The sequence below is a fragment of the Rhinolophus sinicus genome, chromosome 2, assembly GCF_057876585.1.
Source record: "Rhinolophus sinicus isolate RSI-liver-muscle chromosome 2, RSI-T2T, whole genome shotgun sequence".
Lineage (NCBI taxonomy): Eukaryota > Metazoa > Chordata > Mammalia > Chiroptera > Rhinolophidae > Rhinolophus > Rhinolophus sinicus.
The window spans coordinates 121810939-121832921 of NC_142502.1; the positions used below are offsets into that span (position 1 = coordinate 121810939).

Consider the following 21983-nt stretch of genomic DNA (forward strand, 5'->3'; position numbering starts at 1 on the left):
CCCCATACCCATCAGTAGACACTCCCCCATTTCTTCCTTCCCCTGTTTCTTAACAACCGCCAATCTGCTTTGTGTCTATGGATTTGCCTATTCTGAAAATTCCATATAATTGGAATCACACAGTAAGTGCCTTTCGTGTCTGGCTTCCTTCATTTAGTATAGTGTTTTCAAGGTTCATCCATGTTGAAACATGTATCAGTACTTCATTTCTTTCAAAGGTTGAATATTCCCCTATATGTATGTACCACGATTTGTTTACCCATTCATCCCTTAAGGGACATTTGGGTTGCTTTCACCTATTGTGAATAGCACTACTACCGACATTGGTGCCTAAGTATTTGTGTATCTGATAAATCAATTTTAAATTGCAGTATCCCCTCCCCCATTCTCTATGTCCTTGCCCTGCTCTGGTCTTTTTCTAGGGCATGTGTTTATTGTTTATGTTCTGTTTTCCCCCACTAGAATATGAACTCTAGAAGGAAAGATACAGTGGTCAGTTTTATCCAGTGACATATCTCACGTGTCTGGAACAGTGCCCGCACAACATAGGTGTTCAAAATTGTTTGCTGAATAAACCAGTACAACCTATTAGGTGGTGGCGTTTTGGGGTGTGAAAATACAGTACTTACATATGGGTCTGAACAGGAGCAATGTACTTTCTATCATGCTTTTGCATCTCTCCCTTGAAATTCTGTCTGTTTTGTACTAGCTCATGGTAAGGTGAGGCCTAAGTCACCCTTGAAAGGTCCTATGGGAACTCCTTGGCCAGCAAGAGAGTCAGCATCCAGCAAGTCAGAGGAGCTCTGTGGGCTGAGGACAGACAGGAGGGAGAAATGGAGGTGCTGGTCACATGAAAACTGGCTGGCATTAAGTGTTTGCATATGTGAAATGACTGAACTATCACTAAGATCCCTTGGAGGCTAATATTTTATGACCCATATAATCTCTCCTATACTAATTCCACAGAATCTATTGCATTTGTCATCCTTTACTTAGTTCCTATACATCTTTCTTTGTCTTGGGGGTCAATGTATTCTTTATTTTTTCAGCATTAGAATCAGCATCTATAATTTCTGTGAGAACTTTAAAATTTACATGGAAAATTAAAGAAGTTAGAATAGCCAAAACATTGTTTAAAAATAAGAACAAACTTGGAGAGCTTACACAACCTGACTTGAAGACTTAACATAAATTTACAATAATGAAAACAAGGTGGTATTCACATAAAGATAGACATATAGATAAAAGGATCAGAAGACAGTCTAGAAATAGACTCAAACATAGACAGGAAATTGATTTTTATAATAGTACCGACATAAGTCTATGGGGAAAGCATAGTGTTTTCAACAAATGGTGATGGAAAAACTGTCTATCTATATTGAAAAATATCTTTATCTCATTATATACATAAAATGAAATCAAAATGGACTGTATATATAGAAAATTACATAGTGGAAAATCTTCACAACTTGGAGGACAAATATTTCTTAGTCTGGATACAAAAACACTATCCATGAAAGAAAAATAAACAACTTGGACTTCATCAAAATTAAGAACTTCTGTTCTTCAAAAGATATCATCAAAATTTGAATAGAGCAAGCTACAGATTCTGACAAAATCCTTACAATTTATACATCCGATGAAAGGCTTGTATATATAATTCATAAATAACTCTCACAAGTCAATATAAAGAAGACAAAATAACCCAATCAAAAAATGAGAAAAAGACTTGAACTGAGATTTCACAAAAGAAAGTATATCAATAGCCAACAAACACATGAGAAAGATGCTCAAAATTATTAGTCATGAGAGAAATGTAAATAATTAAAACCACAGTGAGATTCCACTTTATAGCTAAAATTATACAGACTGACAATACCAAGTGTTGTAAGGGTGTGGTACAACTAGAATCATACGTTGCTGGTTGGAGTATAAAATGATAAATGACTTTGTCAAATAGTTGGCAGTTTCTGATAAATACTGTGTGACCCAGGAAGTCTTCTCCTAAGGATTTACCCAAAAGAAATAAAACATATGCCCACAAACACTTAAATGAATGTTCACAGAAGCTTGATGACCATCAGCACATAATTGGATAAACTATTTATAGTTATACGATGGAATGCTACTGAGCAATAAAAAAGAAGGAACTACTGATTCATACAACATGAATGAATTTCAGAAACATTATCCCAAGTGAAGAAAGTCAGGTGTAGAAGAGTGCACACTCTACGATCCCATTTATATAATGTTCTAAAACTGTAAAGCTACTGAGTGATCACCTGGGGCAGCTTATGCTGGGGGGGTCAATTAACTATAAAGAAACATGAGAGAAATTTATGGGATGGTATCTTCACTGAGAAGATGGTTTCATAAGGTATACATTTGTCAAAACTTATTGAACTTTATACTTAAAATGTGTTCACTTTATTGCAGGTACATTTACATCTAGGTAAATTGTCAAGCAAAACAGTTAAACAACATCTACTCTGTGGTATAACAATTACACTTCTAGTATTTATCCAAGAGAATGAAAAGCACATGTCCACAAAACACATGTAAAAGAATGTTCATAAATGCCATATTCATAATTCCAAACAATCCAAGAGTCTCTCAACAGGGGAGTGCATAAAGAAAAGGCAGTGAGAGCTACTCAGCAATAAAATGGATGGAATTACTGATATACCACAATGATGAATCCCAAAAAAAATATTACATTCTGTGTAAGTTTGACTTCGTCGCAAAATAGAAAACAATAAATCTTTTCTTCAAAAACGTATGCTAAGTGAAGGAAAGCAAACACAGAAAGTATGTATTTCATATTACACTTATAAGAAGTCCAATGACAGGCTAATGCAAATATCAAGCTGGAAACCACAAAGCATATGTTTGGGATTGTGGGAATTTGATTTGAAAGGGGTAGATAGAAACTTTCTGGGAAAAAGAAATGTTTGTATGTTGTTTGGGGTGGTGATTACGTGAGTGAATGTAATTACCTAATTTCATTCACCAGATAACAATGAAAATTTTCAAGACTGCAGGTAGATAGGCTATGAGGGTATCAAAGAGCAACTTGTTTTCACTGTAGAACTTCCCTGGGGAAAGGTAGCCATCTTTCCCTGACAGACAAATTTGTATCTTTCTATGCAAAACACTACAAAAGGGTTGAGAATTCAGCATGAGCTTAAATAAGTTTTTAATTTGGGATCCCTACTCTTCTTGTTTCTCTTTCTTGTCTTCATTGTTTTGCAAATAATCTTATAGAATCTGAACCCACTTTGGAAACACTGCATTATTTGTTTCTTTAAATTTTAATTTCGTTAATAACTCGGTAAGACTGTAATGGCATTAGGCTATTGTCAGTGTCACCAATCACTTCCATGTAACTACTGAAACCAATGTCAGTCCTCAGTCTTGACCTTATCTTTAACTCTGAACGGCCTCTGTCCAGTTAAGCAATTTCTCCTCCATCTTTTTCAGGACCCCACTGACCTCTCCTTTACATCTCCACTTCCCCCCACCACCTAATTGTTCAGCCCTTGAACCTCTTTTTGTTTCTATTGAAATTCATTCCCCACATGATGCCATCCTGTTTCCTGGTTTTAAACATCATCCACATGCTGATTTCACCTCAGAGTTTAACCTGCTGTCCAGACTTTTCCTTTAACTTCAGATCCTGATGTTCACCTGCCAACTTGACACGTCCACTGGTCTGTATCCTAGACTTCTCAAAATTACTGTTCTTCCCGCCAAAACTTCCTCATCCAACAGCCCTTATCGTGTTAGCTGATGGCAACTCCATCTTTACAGCCACACAGATCAACACCCACAAAGATATTCTTATACCTCTTTTTCTCCAGTATGTTTCATCCAATCCATCAGCACGCCCCTCTGAATCTACTTTCCAAGTAGATTCAGACCTCGACCATGTGGCCACTTGTCATGGCCCTCACTGGTGATCCAGGCCACCAACATCTCTTGCCTGGATTATTGCAATAAGCCTCTCAATTTGTCTCTTTCGTCCTTCCCTTGCCCCCTATAATCTATTTTCAAAGCAAAACGCAGCATGATCCTTTTAATCACTCCTCTTGTCAAACCTCCGCTTTACTCAGTGAAACCCAAATTCCTTGTGAGGGACAAAACAGGCCCCCATGGTCAGCCACCCCTCGCACTCCTTGTTTACGTCCTCCTGTGTCCCGCACCCTTATTTCACACCATGCACTATTTTCTCCTCCCTCTTCCCTGAACACCCCAAGCTGGCCCCTACCTCAAAGCGTTTGCACCAGCTGTTTCCTCTCTCCGGGATTCTCTTCTTCCATCTGTGTGACATCTGTCTGGCTCATTCCCTCACCCCCTGCTAAATGAGGTCTGCACTCATTATCTAAACCTACACTCCAAAATTCCTTTACCCTGCTCTACTTTTTCCATGGCTTTTATAGCCTTCTAGCTATAAAACATATGACTTATGTGTCACATATATTTTCTGTTTTGTTCACTTATATATCCCCAGGGAAGGTCCTCAATAACTACCTTTTGAATGGACAAATGAATGGTCTATTTTTTCATAAGCATAATGATTAATTTCCTCTCCAAATATACTTTTACTGAATTGAATTCTTTTGTTTACAGGAAAGTTAGATTTAAGGATGCTTTCATTTTAAAGATGGAAATAGAAATAGGAGGTGGGTGAATTAGCCCTGGATTTGACCCAGAGGTTAGAGGCACAAACCATCACCAACAGATTTTTTAAAAGGTGGGGTAGAATTAAAGTGGCAACAAGCATATACGAAAGGACAGAGAAAAAGGAAAAACCAAAGGAGTCATGTTTGAATTTAACCTCTAACTTGCTTAACTACTCCTTAATGACAGCCAAATCCATTCTAAGGTTAGGTCATATGTTTAGTCACCATGATTTAAGAGTGTCTTAGTTTTATGAAGTTTAATGCAGACCACACTTTCAAAAGATTAATCACTTTGCATTGGACCTAGTTTACTAGGAAGTTCTCGTAACAAGTAATTTCTCTGATGTCTTTTAAAAGTTGGTATTTACATCAGCAGTGATCTAACAGAGACTTGGGGTGGGTGGGAGAGATGCTCAAATATTCAGGAAACAGTGCTCAAAACGCATTGAAATGAAGGTAAAGTAATTTTGAAGATTCCAGCCCAAAATCTATCAGAGTCCTGCTTAAGAAGAGGAAAAAGATGAGAGAATTCACAACTGAAGTCTCTGTCTTGACCTCTATGCTTGCCATTCCTATAGAGAGTGAAACCCAAGGAAACTTGTCCCTCTTGAAAGTTGGGAGTCAAGAGATTCTGATTTTCCTTAGAGTTTAAGGTTACTGCTCAGACAGTGAATTGAAGATATTCACACACCAGTGTATAATAAGCCAAGCTTCCAACACAGGGTGGCTGCTATTTTTTGACCAACTGAGGACCCCAGGTGAAAAAGGCTTTCTTTATGTAGAAAGTGATGATTGGTCCTGGAGGTGGGCAGAGAGAGTGAGAAGCGTGGAGAGCGACCAGGAACCTCAGATACATAGCCATCATCCCATTCCCTTCCCTCAAGGATAAGCCCCCATCCTGGGAGCCTTGGTTGGGTGCAGTGGGGCCAAGAGGGTGGAGGCTCCAGCACACAGACCCTTCATCGTTTTGACTACAAGGCTTCTGAGAGAAAGGTATATGGAAGTCTAATTCCAGCTTAGAGTGAGTTCAAACAGGCACCTAACATCCACTTAAATGGTGTTGAAGGAAGTTGTCCTGGTTGGGGTCTGCAGATGAAGTTGAAAGTTATCCATGCACCTTGGGAATATGCTATAAACTCCTGTCTAAATCTCAGTTGCATTCTAGTGGACACCATCTTAACTCTGTGTTTTTCCATCAGCATGCTGACCCCTTTCAGCCACACGCGGCTCCAGAGCCAATCCCACTAAGCCAACCCAAGCATTCTCGTGCTCACATTCAGTCTTGCTTCCATGAGCCAAAGCTCTCACCAGCGTTAGCATGGAACGGTAGTTGAATGCACAGGATCTGAGTCAGCCAGACTGGGATTTCACCCCTACTTCACAGAATTATCATAAGAACAACAGGATATTTTGTATGGAGGGAACTTAGCTCGGGGTCTAGCACATAGAATACTCTCAGTAAATAATTATTGTTCCTGTTACTGCTATGTTATTCCAAGCGTGTTAAAGACAATTTTGTCCCAGACAAGCTGGAGCCCCCTCACCCCTTGCTCAGATCCCCTTCGTCACCCCCCATTTTTCCATTCTCCCCTGTGCCTGAGCCCAGTCCTAAAAGAAAATATAAGGGAAAAACATAAGGGAAAAGCTTCATGACATAAGTCTTGACAATGATTTCATGGATATGACACCAAACACATAGAAAAATAGACAAAAAGCAAAAAAAAAAAAAAAAAAAAAAAGACAGTAGGATTACATCATATTAAAAAGCTTATCCACAGCAAAGGAAACAATCAACAGAGCAAAAATGCAACTTATGGAATGAAAGAAAATATTTATAAACCATATATATGATAAGGGATTGATTTCTAAAATACATAAGGAACTCTTACAACTCAATAGCAATAATAATAAGAGCCCATTTTTTAAATTGGGCTATTATTGTTATTATTATTATTAATAAACATTTCTCCAAAAAACATACAAATGGTTTATGAAAAGATGCTCATCACTAACCATCAGGGAAATGTAAACCAAAACCACAATGAGATATGACCTCACTCCTGTCAGAATGGCAGTTATCAAAGAAACAAAAGGAGCAAGTGTTGGCAAGGATGCGGAGAAATTGGAACCCTTGTGCACTGTTAGTGGGGATGTAAAATAGTATAGTTGTTATGGAAAACATGAGGTAGGTTTCTGAATAAGTTAAAAGCAGAAATATTATATGATGCAGCAATCCTACTTCTGACTATTCATCCCAAAGAACTGAAATCAGGATCTCAGAGAGATATCAGCTCCCCCATGTTCATTGCAGCACTAGTCACAATAGCGAAGGTGTAGAAACAACCTACGTGTTCCTTGAGAGATGAATGGATAAAGAAGGTGTAGTATACACATACACGGGAATACTATTCAGCTTGAACCTTAAGGATGTTACGCTAAGTGAAATAAGCCAGTCACTTCATAATTCCACATAACTGAGGTATCTAAAATAGTCAAACACATAGAATCAAAGAGTAGAATGGTATCCAGGAGCTGGGAGCCAGAGGGAAATGAGGAGGTAATCAACATAAAGTATCAGTTAAACAAAATGAATAATTTCTAGAGATCTGCTGTACAAAATGTGCCTAGAGTTAACAATATGACGTTATACACTTGCAAGATTTGTTAAGATGATAGACCTCACATTAAGGGTTTTTACCACAGTAATATTTTTGATAAACGAAAGGCCTCTGTGTATAATCCATTCAACCCGTCTAACTCTTGTCCTTTCTCTTTCTGAGAACTGGACTTGGTTGCGGTTAGGGTTTTGTTCCACACCACAGGGACCTTTCTTTCCCTCCACCTTGAACTAGGACCTACTCCATGCACACATGTGCACATGTGTGTACACTCACACAATCTTGGTGTCACCACTGCTGGGAGACTCCTTCACCATGTACCACTCAGTAGAGTGAATTTTCCCTTGGATATCAGTGCCACACAAATCTTTGGAGAGCCTCTCTTTTGCACCCACAGAAAACTGGGAAGTGGAAAGGGGTGAGCAGAGACATCATAGCACAAATGTCTTGAAGGACCTAGATGTAAGAGTCCCCCTACTAGGAAAGCAGGAATCTGAAAACCAGTGACACCTCAGATGATCCGATTGAACTATTGGTCCACATCTCCAAACACAGAGGCATCCAGTTAGGAAACTATGTTGGGACCAAAGTCCTCCTCCAAACTACATGTTCAAGAACAGAGACAAGCTGATTATCCTGCTGGGGATTCTGTCCAGTTCAAGCCAGCAGCCACACAGCCTGTCTGCAGGGCTCAGAGGTAAGAGTTCCCAGAGCAAGACAGGAAAGAAATAATGACGATAAGGGCTGACATTACTAAGTGTTCGCTGCCAGCTCAGTGTTGTGCTAAGTACTTTACACCCATTTAGTCTTTAAAAGCCTCATTCTGAGTTTGGTATTGATAGTAATATGCTGGTTTTATAGGTACAGAATACTAGACTTGAAGAGGTTAAATGAGTTGCCTAGAGTTACACATCATAAGTGTGAAAGCAGGAAGTAATTGCAGCTCTGCATAGCTCCAGAACTTTCTGTCTCCAATACTCTACACAGCATATCAGAAATGGAATGACAGTATCACTATTGAGGTGTGTGTGTGTGTGTGGGGGGAATTACACATGAATAGTTTGGCCTCCAGAGCTAGTTAAAACAACAACAACAACAACAACAACAACAACAAACAACAAAATTACAAGGAAAAACTGACACTCAGTGGGTAAGGCTTTGGTGGCCTGCTCTGCCATTACTAACTCTACTGTTGAGCTGCCTTCAAAGAGAAAAAGAATGGAGCCATTAACCTGAGGTTCAAAGCAGTCACCTATGACAAATGTGAAATTAAGTCACTACTTACTCACTACCCACCACTTCCCACCCACTCCCCCAAAAGAATGGCCCTCACCAACCCACCTCCTCATGTCCATCACTCTCATTTTCCACCCTATATTTCCTCCTCACACCACACACCTCTCCCTCACCCCTTTTCCCAGCAGCTCCTTACTTCCTAATTCTCTTCCCTTCTCCATCATCTGAGTAGATGAGATTCTACTTCTGGATTTTAGTGGATTCTGAAAAGAATGATTCTGGAATATGAACCCTCTGTCTATATTCTGCATTGCCCCAAACTTCCCCACCCTCCATCAGACATTTTCCAATACCTGAGGCCAAAACTCCAGACAAGCAAGGCTTCAAGGAACTTCTTCAGTTTGTAACTTGGTTTTCCCATTGGTAATACTATTTTTTCATAAACCAAAAATCGATAGCAATTATTTTTAACCTAAATTTTTGTTTCAAATTTCCATGCCCTTTTAGATAAAAGTATTTTGAAAAAACACCCCAAAGACACTTACCATTAGCAAATCCTACTTGAGCGCTTTCTTCCTCAACTTTCTACCAACAGAGTTGATCAACTCTAGAAACCAATGTCTCCAACAGCTCTATGCAAAAAACAATAAAATGTACATGCCCCTGTTTAAAATCCTCCCATTTTCCTTATCTGTTAAGACACAGGAACCACGTTACTGATAAACTGAAACTGATAAACTGTACTGTTAATGTCAACCTCAGTTTCCACCACATTCTCTATTCAAAAGATCTCTGATGAAGCTGTACTCCCAATTTTGACGTTATCTCCATAGATGCACATTTCATCTTAACCATATTTTACCTTCCTTGTGGGTGAATTTCTCAACAAGACCTCCTGACTCCATCTAGGTGGCAGATCACTTAGTACCCTGAGAGTGGGCTGCCAGCTGCAACTTCCTGAAAGCTGCAGCTAGAGGGGAACAGCACACATCTTTGCAGCAAGTTTTACTGCTGATGCCTCAATGTCAATATTTCGAAAACTCTGACACATGCTTTTTAAAAATTATTTATTTTTTTCAGGTGTGTAGCATAGTGGTTAGACATTTACATAATTTATGCAGTGATCCCCCCAATTAGTCTAGTACCCTTCTGGTACCATACATAGTTATTACAATATCATCGACTATATTCCCCATGCTGTACTTTACATCCCCGTGACTAATTTGTAACTACCAATTTGTACTTCTCAATCTCTTCCCCTTTTCCACGCAGCTTCCCAAATGCCCTCCCTTCTGGTAACCATCAGTCAGTTCTCTGTATCTGTGAGTCTATTTGTTCATTTCTTCCATTCTTTAGTTTCCACATATAAGTGAGATCATATGGTATTTGTCTTTCTCTGCTTGACTTATTTCACTTAGTATAATTCCCTCCAGGTCCATCCATGTTGTCACAAATGGTAAGATTTCACTCTTTTTTATGGCTGAGTAATATTCCACTCTATGTGCTCTAGGCTCTGTGTGTGCAAGGATTTTGCACATGCTCTCCCTTTACATCAGAGGCATATAATGGAAGCTCAGAGAGGCTGATTAATTACCTTCCCCAAAGTAATAGCCAGAACCAGGTAAAGCCAGAACTCAAAGCCTCCACAGCTGGACTCTTTACACATGCCACCAGATGGCCTGTGTTGGATGGTTATAATACAGATTTTTGGACATATATTGCAATTATTAGAATTCTGGATAAACTACTTGAATCATGTGATCTCTTTTCCAAAGATATTGCTAACTTTCAAATAATCAGAATGTTCCATCTGCCAGAAAACTCTCTAATATGATAGAAAGAGCTGACCTCTAGACAAAACCTGTTTTTCCTCTTACTAGCAACGTGATTTCAGCAAATTCCCCACATCTCTAAATCCCTTATGCAAAAGGTATTGTTATCAATATTAAATGAAAAGTTATGCCAGGGTCAGCCACACTAATGAGTAGTGGTGGCTTTCTGTCCTATCATATACTCAAAGAAGTCTCCCCATGACAATTGTGCTTAAAACAATAACAACAAAAAATTTTTCAAAATTTATTTTCCTTCATGTTTACATCAAGACCTAGAAAGCCAAATCACCTCTTCTCCTTACCCGTGGTCACCTACATAAAAGATGAAACTCTACAGCAGAATCCAATTACATTCTCTACAATCTTTACACGAAGTATACTTTTACATGAGGTCATTCCTCCACTACTAGAGAACACTTAAACAATAAACCAAACAGTACTGTTTAATATTTTCAACATTGTCTCAGGTACTATGTGAGATATAAGAGAAATGTAAAACCTCAAGGAACTTGCACTTTATGAAAAAAGGTGGGGAAGTGGAATGTAGCATTTCACAAATCTAAACATTTTGAGTTTAAATTAGATATCTGAGACAATCTCAAAATTAAAAAAAAATAGGATAGGTTATTGAGAGACTACGAAGTCATCTTTATTCAAGAGTGAAATCTTTACATTTCTGGCATGGTTGAGCTAGGGTTCTACCCTAACTCTAGATCTCTCAATATCCTTTATCATCACAGTGCTAAGACAACAGTATTTAAAAACTTGGGCCAACTCTGCTGTGAAATTTATCTTTCAAAAAGTCTCTCGGACTTCCGGAAAAATGGCGGCGTGAGGTGAGCCTCTGTAAAGCTCCCCTGGAATTTACAACGAATCGAACAACAAAAACTCCACAAAGGACTCCCTGCACAGCACACAGGCAACACGAAGAGGTCCACTACCGACTGAAATCACCTACAGGTGGGAGATTCGCGCGAGTGGAGGGAGGAGGAAAGGGAGGAGAAGTGCGCGGAGACGGAGACGCGCCGGCGGAGGACGCAGACCTAGCTCAGTGCGCCGAGCTTGCTGCTTCCCGGAACTACCGCAGCTGCGGGAGATCGGACTGCTAGGGCTCCGCTTGTGGCCCACAGGGCTGAGGGGACAGCATATAACACGGCTGAACCCAACGCTCACGGCAGAGACCTCGGAGAAAAGACTGAGGGAAAAAGGCTGAAAACGGTGGTTTAAGCCCGCACTGCCGAGCAGAGAACGGAGCCTTAGGCACTGAGACTAGCCGCCCCCTCCCTCCCCTCCCAGAGCTCGCCCCGCCCCCACCTGCCCGGTGCTAAAAGCGAAACAGTAGCAGTGTCAGATCAAAACAACAGAAAATTTGCTGTTTTGAGAACTGTGGACTGCAAACACAATTTCACAGCCCAACTAGTTCCAGCAAAGGGGAGAGAGCTGTGGAAGCAGGACCGGCTGTGGTGGTGGTTGCCGCCATTGCTCTGGGCCACCTCTCACAACTCACCCCGCCTCTGACCCCACCTATCTGGGCGGATCCCTGCAGGAGTAAACAGAACTGCTGAAACCTACGGGCTCTGAATCAGGAGCTGGAAGAGCTTTGGAACATCAAAAGCTCTCCGCATACCCACCGGGACACTGCGCCCTGTGACCTAGACGAACTATTAACAGAGGAGAAGCCCATCTCCCAGGGAATCCCCCCATTGTGTGAGAAGTTGGAATAGTGCAGAGAAAACATAGCACTACTGTGTGGGAGAAGAAAAATAAGTTGCAGTTGGAGAAATAATAAAACATTCTACCAACAAGTACTGGCAAACAAAAGAAAGACCGCTTTCTATCAACCTGTTGCAGAAGCCACTCCTGTAGATGTCTAGGAAGAGAAATAGTAAACCAGTAATCGCCATGAATAACCAAGGCAACAAGATAACTCAGAAAGAAAGTGAAAAATCTCCAGAGAAGGCACTTAAAGATACAGAAATATGTGACTTAAATGACAGAGAATTCAAGATTGCAGTTCTGAAAAAACTCAACGAGATACAAGAAAACACAGATAGGCAGTTAAAGGAACTCAGAAACTCAATCAAAGAACAGCATGAGCATTTTACGAAAGAGATTGAAATCTTAAAAAAGAACCAAATAGAATTTCTGGAGATTAAGAACTCAATAGAAGAAATTAAGAATGAAATAACCAGCTTAGGTAGTAGAGTTGACCAGATGGAGGAAAGAATCAGTGACATCGAAGATAGAAACCTGGAAATGACACAGAGAGAAGAAGAAAGAGACTTGAGACTTAAAAGAAATGAAAGAACTCTACAAGAACTTTCTGACTCCATCAGAAAGAGCAATATAAGAATAATGGGCATACCAGAAGGAGAAGAAAGAGAGAAGGGAACAGAGAATATATTCAAACAAATTGTCGATGAGAACTTCCCAAATTTGTGGACAGAACTGGACCCTCGAATCCAAGAAGCAAATAGAACACCTAGTTACCTCAATCCCAACAGGCCTTCTCCAAGGCACATTGTATTGAAGCTGTCTAAAATCAACGACAAAGAAAGAATCCTCAAGGCAGCCAGGGAAAAGAAGACGGTAACATACAAAGGAAAGCCCATTAGATTCTCATCAGATTTTTCAGCAGAAACTCTACAAGCCAGGAGGGAGTGGAACCAAATATTCAAACTATTAAAAGAGAGAAATCATGAGCCAAGAATAATATATCCAGCAAAGATATCCTTTAGATATGAAGGAGGAATAAAGACCTTTCCAGACATACAGAAGCTGAGGGAATTTTCTAATACACGACCTGCACTACAAGAAATACTAAAGGAGGCTATTCGACCACCATCAACAGGGACAATTTGTGGCAACCAAAACTCAAAAAGGGGGAGAGTAAAGGCCTGAACCGGAATATGGGAATGGAGAAAGTAAGCGTGCTGAAAAAAATGGAATACTCTAAATATCAAACTTTCTTTTACATAAATTTAAGGGTAACCACTCAAAATAAATCCAGAATTGAAATATATACTGAAATAAAAGAAGAAACAGAGGGAAACATCATAGAATACCACCGCACAGAAATAATAGACAACAACAAAAAAGCAAAGAAACAATGGAGACACAGCCTTACCAGAAAACTAAAGATAGAATGACAGGAAATCCTCACATATCAATAATCTCCCTAAATGTAAATGGACTGAACTCACCAATAAAAAGGCACAGAGTAGCAGATTGGATCAAAAAACTAAACCCAACCATATGCTGTCTCCAAGAGACACATCTCAGCTACAAGGACAAGCATAGACTCAAAGTGAAAGGGTGGAAATTGACACTCCAAGCAAATGGTACCCAGAGAAAATCAGGTGTAGCCATAATGATATCAGATGAAACAGACTTCAAGGTGAAAAAGATAACAAGAGATAAAGATGGACATTTCATAATGGTGAAGGGGACTGTACAACAAGAAGACATAACAGTCATCAATATTTATGCCCCCAATCAGGGAGCACCGAAATACACCAAGCAACTACTAACAGAACTAAAGGGAGAAATTGACCAAAACACAATTATATTAGGGGACTTAAATACATCATTGACAGCTATGGATAGATCATCCAAACAGAAAATAAATAACGAAATAGTAGCCCTAAATGACACATTAGATGAAATGGACATAATTGACATTTATAGAGCACTTCATCCTAAAACATCAGACTATACATTCTTTTCTGGTGTACACGGAACATTCTCAAGGATAGACCATATATTGGGACATAAAATCAGTCTCAACAAATTTAAGAAGATTGAAATCATACCATGCATATTCTCTGATCACAAGGCTTTGAAATTGGATATCAACTGTAAAAAGAAAGCGGGAAAAAACACAAATACATGGAGATTAAACAACATACTTTTAAAGAAGGACTGGGTCAAAGAAGAAATTAGAGGAGAGATCAAAAGATACATAGAAACAAATGACAATGAAAATACATCCTACCAAAATTTCTGGGATGCAGCGAAAGCAGTTTTAAGAGGGAAATTTATCTCATTACAGGCCTATCTCAAGAAACAAGAAAACTCCCAAATAAATAACCTCATGTTACACCTTAAAGAACTAGAAAAAGAAGAACAAGTAAAACCCAAGGTCAGCAGAAGAAAGGAAATAATAAAAATTAAAGCAGAAATAAATGAAATAGAGAACAAAAAGACAATAGAAAAAATTAATGTGACAAAGAGCTGGTTCTTTGAAAAGATTAACAAAATTGACAAACCCTTGGCTAGACTTACTAAGATAAAAAGAGAGAAGACACTGATTAACAAAATCAGAAACGTAAAAGGGGAAGTTATCACGGACACCACAGAAATACAAAGGATCATCCAAGAATACTATGAAGGACTATATGCCACCAAATTCAACAACCTAGAAGAAATGGACAAGTTTTTAGAAACATATAGCCTTCCAAGGCTGAACCATGAAGAACTGGAAAATCTAAACAGACCGATCACCAGTAACGAAATTGAATCAGTCATCCAAAACCTTCCCAAAAGCAAAAGTCCGGGACCAGATGGCTTCATTAGTGAATTCTACCAAACCTTCAAAGAGGATCTAATACCAATTCTGCACAAACTCTTCCAAAAAATTGAAGAAGAGACAGTACTCCCTAACTCATTTTATGAGGCCAACATTACCCTGATACCAAAACCTGGTAAGGACAGCACAAAAAAAGAAAACTACAGACCAATATCTCTGATGAATACCGATGCAAAAATCCTAAATAAAATTCTAGCAAATCGAATACAACAATGCATTAAAAAGATTATTCATCACGACCAAGTGGGGTTCATCCCCGGGGCACAAGGATGGTTCAACATCCGCAAATCCATCAATGTGATACATCACATAAACAAAATAAAGGACAAAAATCATATGATTATATCAATTGATGCAGAAAAAGCATTTGACAAGATACAACATCCATTTATGATTAAAACACTTAATAAAATGGGTATAGAAGGAAAATACCTTAACATAATAAAGGCCATATATGACAAGCCCTCGGCTAATCTCATAATTAATGGAGAAAAACTGAAGCCCTTTGCTCTACGTTCAGGAACACGACAGGGATGTCCCCTATCTCCTCTGCTTTTCAACATAGTGTTGGAAGTCCTTGCCAGAGCAATCAGGCAAGAGAAAGAAATAAAAGGCATCCAAATTGGGAATGAAGAAGTTAAATTATCACTCTTTGCAGATGACATGATGCTATATATAGAAAACCCTAAAGACTCCACCAAAAAGCTATTAGAAACAATCAACGAATACAGTAAAGTTGCCGGCTACAAAATCAACGCACAAAAGTCCATTGCCTTCCTATATACTAACAATGAAATCTCAGAAAAAGAAATACAAAAAACAATTCCTTTTGCAATTGCAGCAAAAAGAATAAAATACCTAGGAATAAACTTAACCAAGGATGTGAAAGACCTATATGCTGAAAACTAAAGACATTTTTGAAAGAAATTGAAGAAGACACAAAGAAATGGAAAGACATTCCGTGCTCATGGATTGGAAGAATCAACATAGTTAAAATGGCCATATTACCCAAAGCAATATACAGATTCAATGCAATCCCCATCAAAATCCCAATGGCATATTTTAAAGAAATAGAACAAAAAATCATCAGATTTGTTTGGAACCACAAAAGACCCCGAATAGCCAAAGCAATCTTAAGAAAAAAGAACTATATGGAGGTATCACACTTCCTGACTTTGGCCTGTACTACAGGGCCACAATAATCAAAACAGCATGGTATTGGCAGAAAAACAGACACATAGACCAATGGAATAGAATTGAGAACCCAGAAATAAAACCACATAAATATGGACAGATAATTTTTGACAAAGAAGCTAAAAACATACAATGGAGCAAAGACAGCCTCTTCAATAAATGGTGCTGGGAGAATTGGATAGCCACGTGCAAAAGAATGAAACTGGACTGCTATTTGTCACCATGTACCAAAGTTAATTCAAAATGGATCAAAGACTTAAGCATAAGACCTGACACAATAAACTGCATAGAAGAAAACATAGGTACTAAACTTATGGACCTTGAGTTCAAAGAGCATTTTATGAACTTGACTCCAAAGGCAATGGAAGTAAAAGCTAAAATAAACGAATGGGACTATATGAAACTTAAAAGCTTCTGCACAGCAAAAGAAACCATTGACAAAATAAAGAGGCCACCAACTGAATGGGAGAAGATTTTTGCTAACAGTGCCTCCGATAAGGGGCTAGTATCCAGAATATACAAGGAACTCATGCAACTCAACAACAAAAAAACAAACAACCCAATTGAAAAATGGGCAGAGGACTTGAAGAGACATTTCTCCAAAGAGGACATACAAATGGCAAATAAACATATGAAAAAATGCTCAACATCACTAATCATCAGAGAAATGCAAATCAAAACCACAATGAGATATCACCTCACCCCAGTCAGAATGGCCATCATCAACAAGACAAATAGTAACAAATGTTGGAGAGGTTGTGGAGAAAAAGGAACCCTCATACACTGTTGGTGGGAATGCAGACTGGTGCAGCCGTTATGGAAGGCAGTGTGGAGGTTCCTCAAAGAATTACGAATAGAATTGCCGTATGACCCAGCAATCCCTCTGCTGGGTATCTACCCAAAAAATCTGAAAACATTTAGAGATAAAGACACGTGTGCTCCAATGTTCATTGCAGCTTTGTTTACGGTGGCCAAGACATGGAAACAACCAAAATGTCCTTCGATAGATGAATGGATAAAGAAGTTGTGGTACATATACACAATGGAATACTATTCGGCAGTGAGAAAAGATGATATAGGAACATTTGTGACAACATGGATGGATCTTGAGAGAGTAATGCTGAGCGAAACAAGTCAGACAGAAAAAGCAGAGAACCATGTGATTTCACTGATATGTGGTATATAAACCAAAAACAACAAAAGAAGAAGACAAACAAATGAGAAACAGAAACTCATAGACACAGACAATAGTTTAGTGGTTGCCAGAGGGTAAGGGGGGTGGGGGGGAGGTGAGGGTAAGGGGGATCGAATATATGGTGATGGAAGAACTGACTCTGGGTGATGAACATACAATGGGATTTATAGATGATGTAATACAGAATTGTACACCTGAAATCTATGTAATTTTACTAACAATTGTCACCCCAATAAATTTAATTTAAAAAAAAAAAAAAAAAGTCTCTCAGCATTGACACTTATGTGTTTGGTAGTCATTAAAATGATAAATGGCATTTCCAATGTTTCTGTCAATGGTTCAAGACATTTGGTGAAGTTCAGGGAGGCCAACATCTGTCAGGGTCCACCAGGTTTGCTAATAAAGAAGGTAACATTAGAAGGAAAACAGAGTGTCCTCAGCAGCCATGGGTCGCTTCAGGAAGTTCCTCTTTAATAATCTCTGTATCCGTAAGGGCTCTGCATAATGGAATTCAGAGACTCCTGCTGACGCACCCAACTGGGATGGACAGACTGGGTGAGCCAAGGAGTGACAACAGCCCAGCCCCTTTGAGGATCTCTGCCTGGGCCTGAAGGCCTTTGACAGTGCCCCCCAAGTATGATTTGCCCTCAGGCTGTCACCCGTGGAGGTGACTTTCCTAAACCAAGTGCCCCAGAACCAACAGAAGACAATTCTTTATGGAAACAGAACATCATCTGTGACATTCAATGACATGAAAGAAAAGATGAAAATTGGCCAAACTTGTTCATCTGAAATGGGAACAACAAATTGATGCTGCTGGAAGAGAAGACGTTTGTGGGGTGTGTGCGTGTGTGTGTGTGTGTGTGTGTGTGTGTGTGTGTGTGTGCAGGTGCTTGTTTGTGTGTTTGCCATGTGGGTTTTGTCGACATGGAGAGGATATCTTATCTCTGCACCCAAACCAAAATGAGCTTTGATAATGTCAAACATCTCACTGAATTTCCAAAACCAAGGTTAGCTGGTCTTCATTGTACCTTGGAGAACTAGGAATAATTAATTCAGTCTCAGTACCAATTCCACAACCATATGACAACCCAGAACCCTCCCTATGATGTATACTAATTCCTGGGGCTCATTATGTCAAGGTCCCTCCTGTCTCAGGCTTCTGTGCCCAGGAGTCCCATCTCTGTCCCGCTCAGCATCAGTCCAGAACTCAGCCCCTCCATTTTGTACAAGAAATCCAAACAGTTCTAAAATGTGCTACACCTATCTAAACATTTGTACATTACGTGGAAGATCTCCGTCCTCCCCTCTCATTCCTGCTCATCACTACCCCGCCCCTTCCAGAGGTGCCCAGGAGCCTTTCACTTCTCTTCAGTGTCTGTCCCCATATGGGCACACCCCAAATCCACCAAGATGCTAGGCAGCTAGAAAGACTGCACCCATTTTAGAAAGAAGCTGAGGCTACAAGTTGCAAATTCCTTTTTTCTGTCACATCTGCTTTTGGTTCACCTTCACCTCCCCATGTGCACCCTTCCCCACTTCTCGCACTTTCTTACCTCTTACCTGGTTGTTACAACCCATGGAATTTGTTCGCTAGTAAGACTTGCTGCTTTACTTTCTCAAGGAGTAAGAGTTTCTTTAAAAAACAAACAAACAAAAAACCCAAACTTTAAAAAATCTTATACATATAAATGTCTTGATGGCTTATAAAAGAATCTCCACATCTGAAAAATAAAGAAAACTGTAGGATAAGTGTATTAACCCAGAAAATTCTAATCAAATCTAATACATAGCCAGAAACTTCACTTCATTATAAGACTAGCTTTGTATGTCTCTACCTCACCGTTCACCCTGGGTCCCTCTTCCTCTCATCATATTTAACAAGAAATATCTCAGTTTTATTTTATAGTCGCATGACAGTGAGTTCATTCAGATCTTTTATGATTCCGTAATAGGTAAAAAAAAAAAAAAAAAAAAAAAAAGTTTCTATTTTCAGTTGGTTACTTGGCTGTTCTTGATTTTACTGAAGCAGTTAGCCTTAATAATTGGCTCCTACTTATCCCAGTATAATCTATATAGGTCTAAGACTTTGGATTCATATATTTCTCTCTGTCTTTGAGAAATCAAAAATTAAAACCAAGCATGAAAGCTAGTGTTCTCTCCCTTCCTTTTTGCTCCTATATTTCAAAGTTTTAAAAAATCCTTGTTTTGCTCAGATTTAGCAGAGGTGTTTGATTTGGGAGTTGAGGAAGAAGAGTTATGTTGAAGTTATATGTTCAACTGGAAGAAAAAAGTTTTTTGATCTGAAAATTTTGATTTTTATATTCTCTCTCTCTCTCTCTCTCACTCTCTTTCTCTCTCTCTCTCTCTCTCACACACACACACACACACACACACACACACACAAACACACGCACACGTCCCCTCCCTCTCCAAAAGAAAATAATGGAAAATGTTTAGTCGATGCTTTCTATAAAATACTTAGATCTCTCCACATTTTAACAAGGTTCAAGTAGGAACAAGATTTGAGTAGTTTAAACAAAAGAATTAGCTGGAAATTGTGAGGCTCCCGTAAAAATAACCTTTAGTAGGTGTGGCAGCCAGAATCCAAGATGGCCTCCAATGATCTCTGCCTCCTATCAATCACACTTTTGTATGGTCTTCTACCCAACTCTACCAAGTAGGTCTAGTTAGCCAAAGAAATATAAAATAAGCCGCTTCCAAGATTAGAACCCAAAAGGCCTGCGGCTGGCATCTCGGCCTCTCTCACTCTAAGCGGCCACTGCCATGGAGTGTTCTGCGTGGGGAGGTTCCAAAGCCTCCTGCCCAAAGCCACATGAGCAGCCCTGCAGGCAAACCTCTCAGTTCCCTCTGGGCAACAGCTTGACCACAACTTCATGAAAGACCCAGAAGTGGAAAAACCCAGCTAATGCACTTAGATTCCTGACCCTCAGAAAATGGGTGAGATAACAAACACTTATTGAAACTATATTTTATTTATTTTTTAATTTAAACTATATTTTAGAGTAGTTTGTTATACACCAATAAATAAATAAATAAATAAATAAATAAACAAATAAATAAATAAATAATTGATAATACTATGTCTATAACTACTTTCCTTGTGAATCTATCAACACAGAGGTAGAAGTCAGGGGTCCTTGCTAGTGTGAAACAACTTGACCTCATGGATTTTTTCTGCATCGTATTTCCCTTATGGAGCAGTCAAAAATTCAACTTCCACACCTACTGAATAGGCCTTTTGCTATCTGTGTTGTCAAGAAGCTGCTTCTGCTGTTTCTCTTGAATTTCTGTTATCAAAGGAAACTTCCTGTCTTAGAGATTACTCCGAAGTAAAACACTCCTTCCCTCATCTAACCAGATAAATTGTCTTCTCTCTATGTGCTCTTTTGATATATTCAACAGATCTTTGCCCTGTATCAGAAGGAAACAACTTCCTTTGGTCATAGAAAGCAACACTTTATCATGCGGCCTCAAACTCCAGGGTATATACTGCATGTCAGCACCGGTCAACAATGGCTTCTGAGAGGCCTCATGGGAACGGTCTCTATGGACCATGAGGTGATCCACATGTGGCTGCCAGGAGCACAGCAAGCAGGCAGCAGAAGTTGCAATAGGAAAGGCATGAATTAGCTAGTGCAGTGGATGAGAGCTGGGGCTTGGCCTTGGGCCAGCGGTGCATGACTTTGGTTAGAAAGTCTTCACCTTGATCAGAAATGTTCTTGTGGTGATGTGTTGCCTTCCTCTTATTGTGGACTTTGCTCCCTGAAATCTGAAACAAACGCTTTAGCTTTAACATGGTGAGAGTGTATGAGGAAAATTACTTCCCCAGTGCGTTGGCTTTTATTCTCTGGTGTGTCAATAACACCCCCTCACCTTCTAACATTGTAAAAGCTTAAGAGGAAGGCCAACCTGTAGGTAGTGTTCTCCTTTTTTCCTCCTATTTAAATAAATGTCAACTTTTTCGTCCATGGCCCTAGGTCTTCTGAAACCTAAAAATCTAGATGCTTTCACCTGGGGCTAGTAAGAATTTAAACACGAACTTCATTTGTTGAAATTCTCCAGTCCTGTAAATATTTATGACAGGTTATCTTCTGAGATCAATTCCTGATATTTCGAAGTATTTCAAAGAAATGGAGACTTAGGAAGGAATGACGATTGTGGAGGGAAAAAAAGGTGATTTCACAGAGACCACAACTTGCATTTTTAGGAAGTCCCTTTAGTCATCCACTTGAAAGTGTTTTTCTTTAAGATTCTGTCCAATTCTCCTGAAATCAACTTCCCTAATTGAGAATACATTAAAAAAAAACAAAAAACTATTTGCTGATATACTTGTGTAATATGTAGTGCATAATATCTAACACGTGCTGCCCTCAGGTCTGAAGTACAAAGCAGCAGAATGTTAGGGCACCAGAGTCATTTTTAAATCATGTATTTCTGAATATAAGTAACATTCAGTAAAGAAATTTTGAGTATGTCTGAGTATTACCTCTCATACTTAGAGATAATGATTTTAAACATGGCTACATATTTCCTCTCAGCATTATTTCTAAGAGTGTACATGTGAATATAATTGTGCAAGATATATAAATATGTGTAAGATTATATACATTATAC

General features: G+C 39.1%; 1 protein-coding gene across 2 annotated transcripts in view; it reads right to left on the minus strand.

Moving 5' to 3' along the window:
- Positions 1-21983, minus strand: part of IL33R (interleukin 33 receptor) — a 66033-nt gene that overhangs the window by 26386 nt on the left and 17664 nt on the right. The window contains exon 1 of one of the 2 annotated variants that reach the window (XM_074332459.2): positions 9082-9177. The exons of the other annotated variant lie outside the window; for it this stretch is intronic. The gene's annotated coding sequence lies outside the window, so the exon portion shown is untranslated. Of the gene's footprint in view, positions 1-9081; positions 9178-21983 lie in introns of those variants that run through there. 2 annotated transcript variants of the gene reach the window in all.